We start from the raw sequence: 12,465 nt of genomic DNA, 5'->3' as shown, positions 1-12,465 counted from the left end.
AGATCATCTCGGAATAGTTCATTACTAGGAAAATGAAGGTGTCACATACATTTTGCAGTATAATTTTTCAATTTTCACTCTTTATTAGTGGTTTTACAAAGCCACACTGGTGTAGCCTGTTTCCACATCTCTAAGAAAGGTAAAGCCATATTGACAATTGGATATAATGTCATGCTTTCTTCTTTAGCAGTAGTGCAACACGTTTCAAAATATCCTTGTTCATTGATGGCTTCTAAGGGCACTTGAATAGCTGCTGATGTTTTTGAGGAAGTAACATTAAAAAACCATATGACCACGTACCTAGACTTTCAAAAGACTATTTATAAAGTACCACAAGGGACGTATTATGCATCGTACGTGGATGTGGAATATCAGCTGGTTAAAGGGACTATATTGGCAGGTATTCATAAGAGCTCCTGGGTCACAGTGATGGAGAACGTAGTGAGTGGGGTCCCCAAGGGCCCATATTGAGATCCCCATATGTTCCTGGCATACATAAATGACCTGGAACTGCAGTCTCTATACAAGATAATTAAACTTGCAGATGACACAAAACTAATGACTATGAACTCAAAGAAGGCAGCTAAGTTCTTGTTGACTTTGCTCACCATGTCTAAATAGTGCAAGGTGACAGTAACTAAAGCAAATAGGATCCTGGGTCTTTACCAAATTAGTTGGGTTCAAATTCTGAGACCTTGCTGAAGCTGTATAATTGCTGCCCGAAAGCAACTAGAAGAGTGTACTTTAATTTATATACATCCTTTAGCTCAATACGAATTCAATCATGAATATGCTGTTTGCTGCACATGATGAGATTTTTTTAAATCTCAGAAATCATTCATAATCATCTCTTTATTTTAGCAAATCACAATATCACGCAAGATTTAGATTCGGAACTGAATGCCAATAGTTTTTAATATATTTATGCTTAGTCTGCCCTCCTAAAAGAGCAACACAGTAACTTAGTAAAGGTTTAATTATATAGGTTGCTTGCAAAAGTAAATTGCTTATTTGTATCCTCATTATTGTGATGTGGAAATTTAGCTCCTTTTAAATGCCTCTATGCCTTTATGACATGTTCCAAACAACAATTTCATCTCAATGTAGCTCGAATTGCACTTTTTAAAAGTAAGATCTAATTTGAAGGACATTTTTTGCTCCCCCATAATTATCTTTAGTTACTTCATTAAATGTTCATTTGAGTTTTACAGGTTATGGCTTCAGTGAGTCACCTCATGATGGTTGGAATGCTGTGCAGTTGTTTCTGTGAATTTGAATGGAATAATTTTGCAAAGTTACAGAAGTCCCAAAAGGCACACGTGCTTAAAAATAATATTGCTCCAAAATTACGCACATACTTGCGCACATACATATACAAATGCAACATAAAAATGACTACTTTGTATGCTGCATTTAAAAAAATTGTAAAATCTGAAAAATTGGGCATAGCGTTAAAGACTAGCCAATAGTATTGTTCTATCAGAAGCTAATTATATTTTTGCTTTCATTGTTTCTGTTTCCTTTTTGTTTTCAAAGTTTTTTTTACATCAGCTATATGAGCAATCAAAACTACTGATTGGTCTTTATTATTGGAAGAATTAATTAATACAGGAGTACTGCACGATACATTGTGCAAATTAGAGACATTGCCCCAAAATATGGAAATTATAATAACACAATGGATGCCACTTTGAACTGTGGGAGTAAAATATCCGTTAAATCCAAGTCTAGAAAAATCAAGGTAAATTACTGCAATAATTGGTTATTATCTCAGCATGAAAATACATAGCAAAAGCTCTGTTCTAATGTCCTGTTCTCTAAGTATTTCTCTGAAGGCTCAGTTGTTGTAAGTTCTCTGTTCATTGCTGTGTGCAGCCTGAGCACATACTGTTCCAGCTTGCTGTAGAAGTTTACACTGGATTTTTTTTTGGAGATGGCTGACTTTGTAGTGGGAAAACATTATTGGGTGGGTTAAGTTGTCTCCCTGTTTGATCATTTAATAGCGCATATGCTGCATAATTTTTTTTACATCTAACCACCTGCACACCTAATTTACTGATGTGAATTGCTTAAATCGTCTGTCCTTAGATCCCAACACAGAACCATCAACTCATTTGAATGCTAACTTGATCTTTATATGGCCACAATGATCGCTTAAGAACCCCAAGTGGAGCAGGCCAGCTTCTGCTCCTCTCAGTGATAGCCAATTTAGCAGAGGAGACCCTAAACACGCTGGCTCCCTCATTTCCATATGCCCAACAACTATTTTTTGTGGCGGCTAAGGATGCATAATGAAATCCAGTTTTCAACCTCTGAGTTTAGATGATATAAACAGATTCATCAATGTTATCTGAATATTCAGAAACTTTAAAGCCCACAAAATAAATTATCTGCTGAATATATTCAAAGAAATTTAGGATGATAGTGTATATTTTACTCGATTAAAATATACAATATCATCCTAAATTTCTGCCATTACCTCGATCATTGAAATCTGACTCTGCTTATTAACTACTGAACAAAATTTCTGCCCTCAAGCTATCTCTAACTACTAGTTAAATATAATAGTATAAGATGCTTAGGAGTTACTTTATTATATACTAGTCCCACTATTTCCAATTATCATCAAATTAAAATGTGTATCATTACATTTTGAGTCAGCTGATACATTTTCAAATGAACCTTGTACATCCAAATTAGAATATCCATGGACTCTGTTCAACTTTGAATGTATTCAGCAGATCATTTATTTTGTGTGCTTTAAAGTTTCTGAATATTCAGATAACATTGATGAATTTGTTTATATCATTTAAACTCAGAGGTTGAAAACTGGATCTCATTATGCATCCCTCGCCACCACAAAAAATAGTTGTTGGGCATATGGAAATGAGGGAGCTCGCGTGTTTAGAGTCTCCTCTGCTAAATTGGATATCACGGAGAGGAGCAGGAGCTGGCCTCCACTTGGGGTTCTTAAGCGATCATTGTGGCCTAAGCAGTGACTGTAACGAAAAGGTAGTGTTTTTTAAAGTAGCTGTGGAGCAGGGAGGAGCAGGAATGCTCCCCCGACTCCACAGTATCCTGATTCCCCTCCCGTCGTTGCTGCTCCACCCCCGGGGGACTTACTTGTGGGCCGCTGCTGGCGAGGCATGTGGGCCAATGTTCATTTTCTTCAAATGGGTGAGCTGCCGGCTGTGGCACAACTGGCACCGGAAACATGCCCAATTAATATTAATGAGACTAGGCCCGATTTCGGGCTGGCCTTGAGCCTCCTGGTTAGGTGTGCGCCGCCCATTTCAGGTCCGAAAATGGGCTTATTGGAATTTAATCTCCCAATATATGACTGCCTCGGAACAGACTCCCAGCCTTGTGTAATTCTTTCTAATCATTCTAATTATTCTTGTCAAAACTGTATAAGCAGCAACTGTGAATGAAAGTGTTAATAGTTCTGTGACTGACCTCCCGGAACAGACTCGTGTTCTGCAGCAAGTTTCCTTGTTATGCTATGTGACTGCCAGGTTGAAGTGGAATGGTTTATAAAACTGCAGTGTTCATCTTTCTGGTTTTCTTACAGTACTGCATCAAAGCTATTATGAATCACATCATTTTTTCAAGATTTATACATTGGGTAAAGGATAATCTGGTAAATTAATTCTTTCTTCTGAAATTCTTTGAGACATTCAAAAACTTATGAAACTCTGCATCCTATGCTTATATTTATAGGCTTCAGCCAGAACACAATATCCAACATCAATCTGATCTTTGCCCTCAGTAGGATTTTGTTTGTTTTCAAATACATTTCTGTGCTGTTTTTAATCTATGATGTTTTTAATCTATGATGTTTTTATTGAGCAGTTTAGGTATAGATGTATAAAAAGGTAGGTTATATACCCTGGCACAAACAGAAAGCCATGACCTGAAAGTGAAATGACAGAATGTAAGGAGGCAAATATAAAACATCATCCTGTGACATAAAGAACAATTCACAACCATCTAAATCAGCAAGCATGGAAGATGCATGGTAATTAAAGATACTTAAGACCATACCACTTAAATGAAACTCATAATGACTCCTTCATAAGTACAATCTTGATCTGTGGTAATACCTATAAGCAAAGCTACAATGAATGTGGGTAACAAATCTTAGTTAATTACTCTTGTATATATCCTTGCGCCAAACCCCCAGCCTGCTTTATAGCTATTATTAACTGCTCAATCGGTATAATATTTCAAATGGGAGCTTGCCTAGTTTAACAGTAGTTTTAACAACTGGCATACAAGACCTCTTTATCATAGGATCATAATAAATTCCACTGTCGCAATCTTTGCAAGAGATTTTAAGAGCATATATTGGGTGGCAGGTTGCAGACTTCCAGACAGTGGAAATACAGACTTGATTGTCCTGGAGACTTGTGCCATTTTAGTGGTGCATCTACAACATAGGGTCCCTTGAATGGCACAAAACAAAGAAGAAATTATGCAGTGAGTGAATTATACCATTACCTACACCATTCCATATTTTCCATGCATGTGTGCACTTTGCCACTGTTAAACTTACCTTTTTTGACGAGTGTTACCAAGAGGCTGTGACCCTAGGACATATAGGAAGAGAGCATATTTAAATTCATAGGATTTAAAATTGATGTCATGTAGCCTATAAATTGAAGTCCACAAAGATATTCCCTTGCAGTTACTGGAATCATGTCTGGTGCCAGTATGTTAAAAGCAAATTAAGGTTTAAAAAAAAAATTACTTTGGGATTGCATTTTTAATTACTTTGGGGTTGTATTTGAAACTGGCAGTAAAGTAACCAAAGAGACCCTGACAGCCTTTGAACGCTTGTCATTCAATGTCCATAGGTTGTGCTGCTTCTAATTCACCACTATGCTTGCTGAGGTATATTTTAATTAGAAATGCAGGAAAATATGGACAAAGTTATCAACGGCAAGATCGATGCGCTAAACAGCGAGATTTACGGTGTATGTCGCCAATCTCACCGTTGCAGGAAAATCTGGCCCACTGTTTTTGGCTCAATACTTTTTAAGACCACTACCACCTTTTATAGATAATCATGGAATTAAATCAAGATAACCAGAAATTAAACCACATTAACCAAGGCACATGGGGCTGGATTTTCGACTGATTTTCACCCCATTTAGCCAGGATGAACGGCTCCTGACATAGCATGGTCGTCCCCATCGTTTTAAATGTCCTTTATTGCGGGACGCAAAAATGATGTTTTTGGGGCACGAAACGAGACGCACAAGATTTTGCGCCCGGACGGAACTTTCGGCAATGGTTTTGCGGTAGTGCTAAAACTTACCGCCCCGCCGCTGTTTTGACTGTTGTGATGACGTAAATCGTCGTGCATTAGCTAACTTCCGAGCATTTCGCCCAATTTAGCGTCTGCCCGAGAACCCACCCAGAAAAACCAGACGGATCCAGGGCACACCAGGCGCTAACAGCGCCATGTTGAAAGCGAAGGAGAAAGTCGCAGTGGTGAGTGATTAAAAGGATTGGGAGAACGCTGCGTTATTGCATACTTTTGATTGTGAAATTTATGTGAGTTTCTAGTTTGTTTCATAAAGGATATTTAAGGACATTTTAAAAGATGGGGGCCATGTTAGGTCAGGAGCCGTTCATCCTGGCTGCTATTGTCATACAGCTTCAAGCTGGAAGAAGGCTTATTGTTGATCATTTGCAACATAATTGAAGAGGTCACAGATGTTAAACCAAGGAGGCTTTACAGGGAACATCGCTCATACCTCCAGCTCGCTGAGGCACAGTGCGTTAGAAGGCTGCGCTTCCGAAAAAAATGCCAGCTCCGACAGGCAGACCTACAGCCTACCAGTGGCAACAGGACTGCACTGCCTGTCGAGGTGAATGTGACTGTGGCATTTGCCTTCTGTGCCTCCGGCTCCTTTCAGGCATCAGCGGGGGACATATGCTCCATCTCGCAGCATGCTACACATTACTGCATTCACCAGGTGACAAATGCATTGTACGCACGCAGAATGGACTTCATAAACTTCCCAATGACCAGGGAGACCCAAAATGAGAGGGATGTAGATTTTGGACGATTTGCTGGCTTCCCCAATGTTCAGGGTGTTGTTGACTGTACGCACATCGCCCTGTGAGCACCTTTACAGAATGCAGAGGCTTTCCGAAACCAAAAAGGATTTCACTCCATGAATGTACAGATCGTCTGCGACCATACTCAGTGCATCATGGCAGTCAATGCCCAATATCCAGGGCGCATCCATGATGCTTTCATCTTGCATGAGAGCAGTGTCTCACACATGTTCCAGCGTCAACCACAAGGCCAGAGCTGGATGCTCAGGGGCAAAAGTTACCGCCTCGCCACCTGGCTCATGACCCCCCTCCAGAACCCTCAGACAGAAGCCGAGCATCACTATAATGAGAGTCATGCAGCACACGCAACATCGTTGACCAGACAATTGGAGTGCTCAAACAGCGCTTCTGATGCCAGGACCACTCTGGGGGCTGCCTCTAATACTTCCCTCAGCAGGTCTCTGAGTTCCAATGGAGAATTGCCAATGGGGATTGCAGGACCACCTCGAGAAAGGGGAGGAGGAAGAGGAGCCTGGCAAGGAACCCATGACACAACCACAGAGGAGACATTGTGGAGATTTTGTCGCTGCAAAAGCCTGACGTCAACAGCTCATAATTGAACGCTTTGCTTGAAGAGTGAATGGCACGTTTTGAGCGTTGCCTGGCCACTCTATCCCACCATGTTGACTATTCCCCCTCTTATTCTGCAAATGAGACACTACACAGAAATGGTTACAGAAAAGAAAAACATTATTGAACATTGTAAACTTTGTAACCTTCATTGTGAGACTTAAATAAAATAAAATAAAATGAATTGCATCCAGCAGTGTGATAATTCAACAACATTATCAGAACATAATCAAGCATCAACAACATAATCCAGTGTGATACTGTAACATAATATACGATGCATCCAGCATCAACAACATCATCCAGCAACATCAATTCCTGCCCCACTATTTTTTTCCCACCGTCTTTTGCACTCCTTCCCTTCATCACCCTCCCTTGCCTGCTGCTCCTAATCAAAGTGGCAGCAAGATGGCGTGCAGTAAGGCTGCCAGAGCACTGCTGAGTTGGGAGGAGAGATGGCGTCTGGGGATGCACTAGACCAGCTTGTAGCATGGAAGGCCCGGCTTCTGACTGGCTAGCCTCTTCATCAGCGTCGCCAGTCACAGGTGGTTTGGGTGACAACCGTCACTGATGCTTGGTTGCCGACTGAGTCGGGGGAGACGGAATACTATCATCCGGAGGAATGACACCACCTCTCATATCCTTGAAGCCACTCAGTCGCCATCAGGGCTGGTTCCTTAGCAACCGGAGCACCGTCAGTTCCCTGTGTGACAGTGGAGAATGCAGAGAGTATGGAGGCAGGCATGGACTGCATCACCTACCCAAGCTGAAGCAGAGCTTGTGCCTGTGATGGGCCATATTGTGCTAGGGCTCGCGCCACACTCTCCAGGACTCTAGTGTCACTACTGGAGGCCACCAGCCTTGTGTGGGCATTGATGGCCTCACTGTTATCATTGCTTGCACTGACAATCTGCAACCCTACCTCCGTAATGGTTGCTTTCAGACTGTCAATGTTCGGTGGAATCCTACCTAAGACATCAAGGAAATGTCGGCTGATTTGGATGCTCTCCCTGGACATTCCCACCATGTCCAGTTCCGCATCTGCCTGTCTGTCAGCAGACCGACTTTGCCGACTCATCTCCGGAGAGATGGCCTGCGGGATTCCACCCCAGCACTGTGTTGCTGCACACCACTGGTCCCAGGAGCCTCGGATTCCTCGAACCCCGAGAACGTCACATCGTCCTCCGAGGAGCTGAGTGCCGGTGGTGGAGCAGGGATCGAATGATGCTGCGCCGGAGTCGACTCATTGGTATGCTGCTACTCCCTCCTCCTCCAGACAATGACCTGACATGGAATGGTCCTTTGAGGAATGCTGTGCCTGTGACTGGTCATCTGGAAGTAGAAAACAACAGATGAGTGGTTAGCAGAAGGGGAGGGGGCATGAGGAAGGTCGCATAGTACAGGCTCATTTGAAGGACCGCCGCTACTCCATTATATCTAATCCAGAGGCACTGCAGGACATTGCCCCAACCCAGATCAGGGAGTGTGCAGGACTTATCCTCAGTATCCGAGCAGGGGTCAGCGCCCCCAGTGGCAGCTGCCCGACCAGTGACGCCAATGAGGCCTGCCACTTTCTCCTCAATGTCCACGAGAGGCAAGGTCTGAGGTGGACCTCCACTTGTCCGCGGCGATTATGAGACTTCTTTGCCTGCAAAGATGAAAATGGGAATTGTTGCAAGAGGGTCCATCTGCTCTTGTGATACAAGCAGATAGCCACCAAAGCACTTATTGCCGTACTGTCTGAATGTAATCTAAGTTTATCTAAGGGTTAAGTCATGGCAGGAGAGCTCGGACACGTGTTATGTTCCTCCTGTACCATGTGGGAAGTCAGGGACGCTTCCGGTGTCCCTGTCGACTACATGTGCGGGAAGTGTATCTGCCTCCAGCTCCTGACGGACCGCATTGCGGCACTGGAGCTGCGGGTGGATTCACTCTGGAGCATGCACGATGCTGAGAATGATGTGAATAGCATGTTTATCCCCTTGCAAAACAGATACACCGCTTTGGGTATTGTTGAGGGGGATGACTCATCAGGGGAGGGCAGCAGCAGCCAAGTTCATGGCACCGTCGGTGGCTCTGCTGCACAGGAGGGCAGGAAAATGATTGGGAGAGCGAAAGTGATAGAAGATTCGATTGTAAGGGGAATAGATAGGCGTTTCTGCAGCCGCAACCGAGACTCCAGGATGGTATGTTGCCTCCCTGGTGCAAGAGTCAAGGATGTCTCGGAGCGGGTGCAGGACATTCTGAAAAGGGAGGGTGAATAGCCAATTGTCGTGGTGCACATAGGTACCAACGATATAGGTAAAAAACGATGAGGTACTACGAGACGAATTTAGGGAGCGAGGAGCTAAATTTTAAAAGTAGGACCTCAAAAGTAGTAATCTCAGGATTGCTACCAGTGCCACATGCTAGTCAGAGGAGGAATCGCAGGATAGCTCGGATGAATACGTGGCTTGAGCAGTGGTGCAGAAGGGAGGGATTCAGATTCCTGGGACATTGGAACCGGTTCTGGGGGAGGTGGGACCAGTACAAACCGGACGGTCTGCATCTGGGCAGGACCGGAACCAATGTCCAAGGGGGAGTGTTTGCTAGTGCTGTTGGGGAGGAGTTAAACTAACATGGCAGGGAGATGGGAATCTATGCAGGGAGACAGAGGGAAATAAAATGGAGACAGAAGCAAAAGACAGAAAGGAGATGAGTAAAAGTGGAGGGCAGAGAAACCCAAGGCAAAAAACAAAAAGGGCCACTTTGCAGCAAAATTCTAACGGGGCAAAGTGTGTTAAAAAGATAAGCCTGAATGCTCTGTGCCTCAATGCGAGGAGTATTCGGAATAAGGTGGACGAATTAACAGCGCAGATAGCAGTTAACGGATATGATGTAATTGGCATCACAGAGACATGGCTCCAGGGTGACCAAGGCTGGGAAGTCAACATCCAGGGGTATTCAACATTTAGGAAGGAAAGGCAGAGAGGAAAAGGAGGCGGGGTGGCGTTGCTAGTTAAAGAGGAAATTAATGCAATAGTGAGGAGGGTCATTAGCCTGGATGATGTGGAATCAGTATGGATGGAGCTGCGGAATACCAAAGGGCAGGAAACGCTAGTGGGAGTTGTGTACAGACCACCAACTTGGGGACAGCACCAAACAAGAAATAAGGGATGCGTGCACTAAAGGTACAGCAGTTATCATGGGTGACTTTAATCTACATATTGATTGGGCTAACCAAACTGGTAGTAATGCGGTGGAGGAGGATTTCCTGGAGTGTATTAGGGATGGTTTTCTCGACCAATATGTCGAGGAACCAACTAGAGAGCTGGCCATCCTAGACTGGGTGATGTGTAATGAGAAGGGACTAATTAACAATCTTGTTGTGCGAGGCCCCTTGGGGAAGATTGACAATATGGTAGAATTCTTTATTAAGATGGAGAGTGACACAGTTAATTCGGAAACTAGGGTCCTGAACTTAAGGAAAGGTAACTTCGACGGTATGAGGGGTGAATTGGCTAGAATAGACTGGCAAAGGATACTTAAAGGGTTGACGGTGGATAATCAATGGCAAACATTTAAAGATCACATGGATGAACTTCAGCAATTGTACATCCCTGTCTGGAGTAAAAATAAAACTGGGAAGGTGGCTCAACCGTGGCTAACAAGGGAAGTTAAGGATAGTGTAAAAACCAAGGAAGAGGCATATAAATTGGCTAGAAAAAGCAACAAACCTGAGGACTGGGAGAAATTTAGAATTCAACAGAGGAGGACTAAGGGTTTAATTAAGAGGGGGGAAATAGAGTACGAGAGGAAGCTTGCAGGGAACATAAAAACTGACTGCAAAATACTCCAAATACAGAAGTCCAAATATTCCACATCCACTGGTTCTCCCTTGTCCACTCTACCAGTTACATCCTCAAAATATTCCAGAAGATTTGTCAAGCAGGATTTCCTTTTCATAAATCCATGCTGCCTTGGACTGATCTTGTCACTGCTTTCCAAATGCGCTGCTATTTCATCCTTAATAATTCATTCCAACATTTTCCCCACTACTGATGTCAGACTCACTGGTCTATAATTATCCATTTTCTCTCTCCCTTTTTTAAAAAGTAGTGTTACATTAGCTACCCCCCAGTCCATAGGAACTGATCCAGAGTCGATAGACTGTTGGAAAATGATCACCAATGCATCCACTATTTCTAGAGCTACTTCCTTAGTCTGCATCGCAGAGTACTCATCAGGTCCCAGGGATTTATCGGCCTTCAATCCCATCAATTTCCCGAACACAATTTCCCGCTTAATAAGGATTTCCTTCAGTTCCTCCTCCTCAAGTATTTCCGGAAGGTTATATGTGTCTTCCTTCGTGAAGACAGAACCGAAGTATTTGTTTGGCTGGTCCGCCATTTCTTTGCTCCCCATTGTCGGTTCGCCTGGGTCTGACTGCGGGGGACCTGCGTTTGTTTTCACTGGTCTTTTTCTCTTCGCATGTCTGCGGAGGCTTTTGCGGTCGGTTTTTGCGTTCGCAGCAGGCTTTCTCTCGTGCTCTACTTGCCCCCTCCTAGGACACAAATAACCTTCCGGAAATACTAGGCGACCGAGGGTCGAGTGAGAAGGAGGAACTGAAGGAAATCCTTCTCGGCGGGAAATTGATGGGATTGAAGGCCGATAAATCCCCTGGGCCTGATAGTCTGCATCCCAGAGTACTTAAGGAAGTGGCCCGAGAAATAGTGGATGCATTGGTGATCAGTTGCTATGGGCTGGAGAGTAGCTAATGTAACACCACTTTTTAAGAAAGGAGGAAGAGAGAAAACGGGGAATTATAGACTGGTTAGCCTGACATCAGTAGTGGAGAAAATGTTGGAATGAATTATTAAGGGTGAAATAGCAGCGCATTTGGAAAGCAGTGACGGGATCGGTCCGAGTCAGCATGGATTTATGAAAGGGAAATCCTGCTTGACAAATCTTCTGGAATTTTTTGAGGATGTAACTGGTAGAGTGGACAGGGGAGGACCAGTGGATGTGGTGTATTTGGACTTTCAAAAAGATTTTGACAAGGTCCCACACAAGAGATTGGTGTGTAAAATTAAAGCACATGGTATTGGAGGTAATGTTCTGACGTGGATAGAGAACTCGTTGGCAGACAGGAAGCAGAGAGTCAGGATAAACGGGTCTTTTTCAGAATGGCAGGCAGTGACTAGTGGTGTGCCGCAGGGCTCAGTGCTGGGACCCCAGCTCTTTACAATATACATCAATGATTTGGATGAAGGAATTGAGTGTAATATCTCCAAGTTTGCAGATGACACTAAGCTGGGTGGCTGGGAGGACGCTACGAGGCTGCAGGGTGACTTGGACAGGTTAGGTGAGTGGGCAAACGCATGGCAGATGCAATATAATGTGGATAAATGTGAGGTTATCCACTTTAGTGGCAAAAACACGTAGGCAAAATATTATCTGAATGGCGGCAGATTAGGAAAAGGGGAGGTGCAACGAGACCTGGGTGTCATGGTACATCAGTCATTGAAAGTTGGCATGCAGGTACAGCAGGCGGTGAAGAAGGCAAATGGTATGTTGGCCTTCATAGCTAGGGGATTTGAGTATAGGAGCAGGGAGGTCTTACTGCAGTTGTACAGGACCTTAGTGAGGCCTCACGTGGAATATTGTGTTCAGTTTTGGTCTCCTAATCTGAGGAAGGACATTCTTGCTATTGAGGGAGTGCAGCGAAGGTTCACCAGACTGATTCCCGGGATGGCAGGACTGATATATGAGGAGAGACTGGATCGA

General features: G+C 43.7%; 1 protein-coding gene across 4 annotated transcripts in view; it reads left to right on the top strand.

The window, feature by feature from the left end:
• ttll11 (tubulin tyrosine ligase-like family, member 11) overlaps positions 1–12,465 on the top strand; it is a 247,625-nt gene that overhangs the window by 135,777 nt on the left and 99,383 nt on the right. Inside the window, exon 1 of one of the 4 annotated variants that reach the window (XM_070862615.1) lies at positions 5,408–5,496. The exons of the other annotated variants lie outside the window; for them this stretch is intronic. The gene's annotated coding sequence lies outside the window, so the exon portion shown is untranslated. Of the gene's footprint in view, positions 1–5,407; positions 5,497–12,465 lie in introns of those variants that run through there. 4 annotated transcript variants of the gene reach the window in all.

The sequence above is a fragment of the Pristiophorus japonicus genome, chromosome 20 (assembly GCF_044704955.1).
Source record: "Pristiophorus japonicus isolate sPriJap1 chromosome 20, sPriJap1.hap1, whole genome shotgun sequence".
Taxonomy (NCBI): domain Eukaryota; kingdom Metazoa; phylum Chordata; class Chondrichthyes; family Pristiophoridae; genus Pristiophorus; species Pristiophorus japonicus.
The sequence above is the reverse complement of the archived record's forward strand: the minus strand, read 5'-3'. Positions and strand labels throughout refer to the sequence as shown.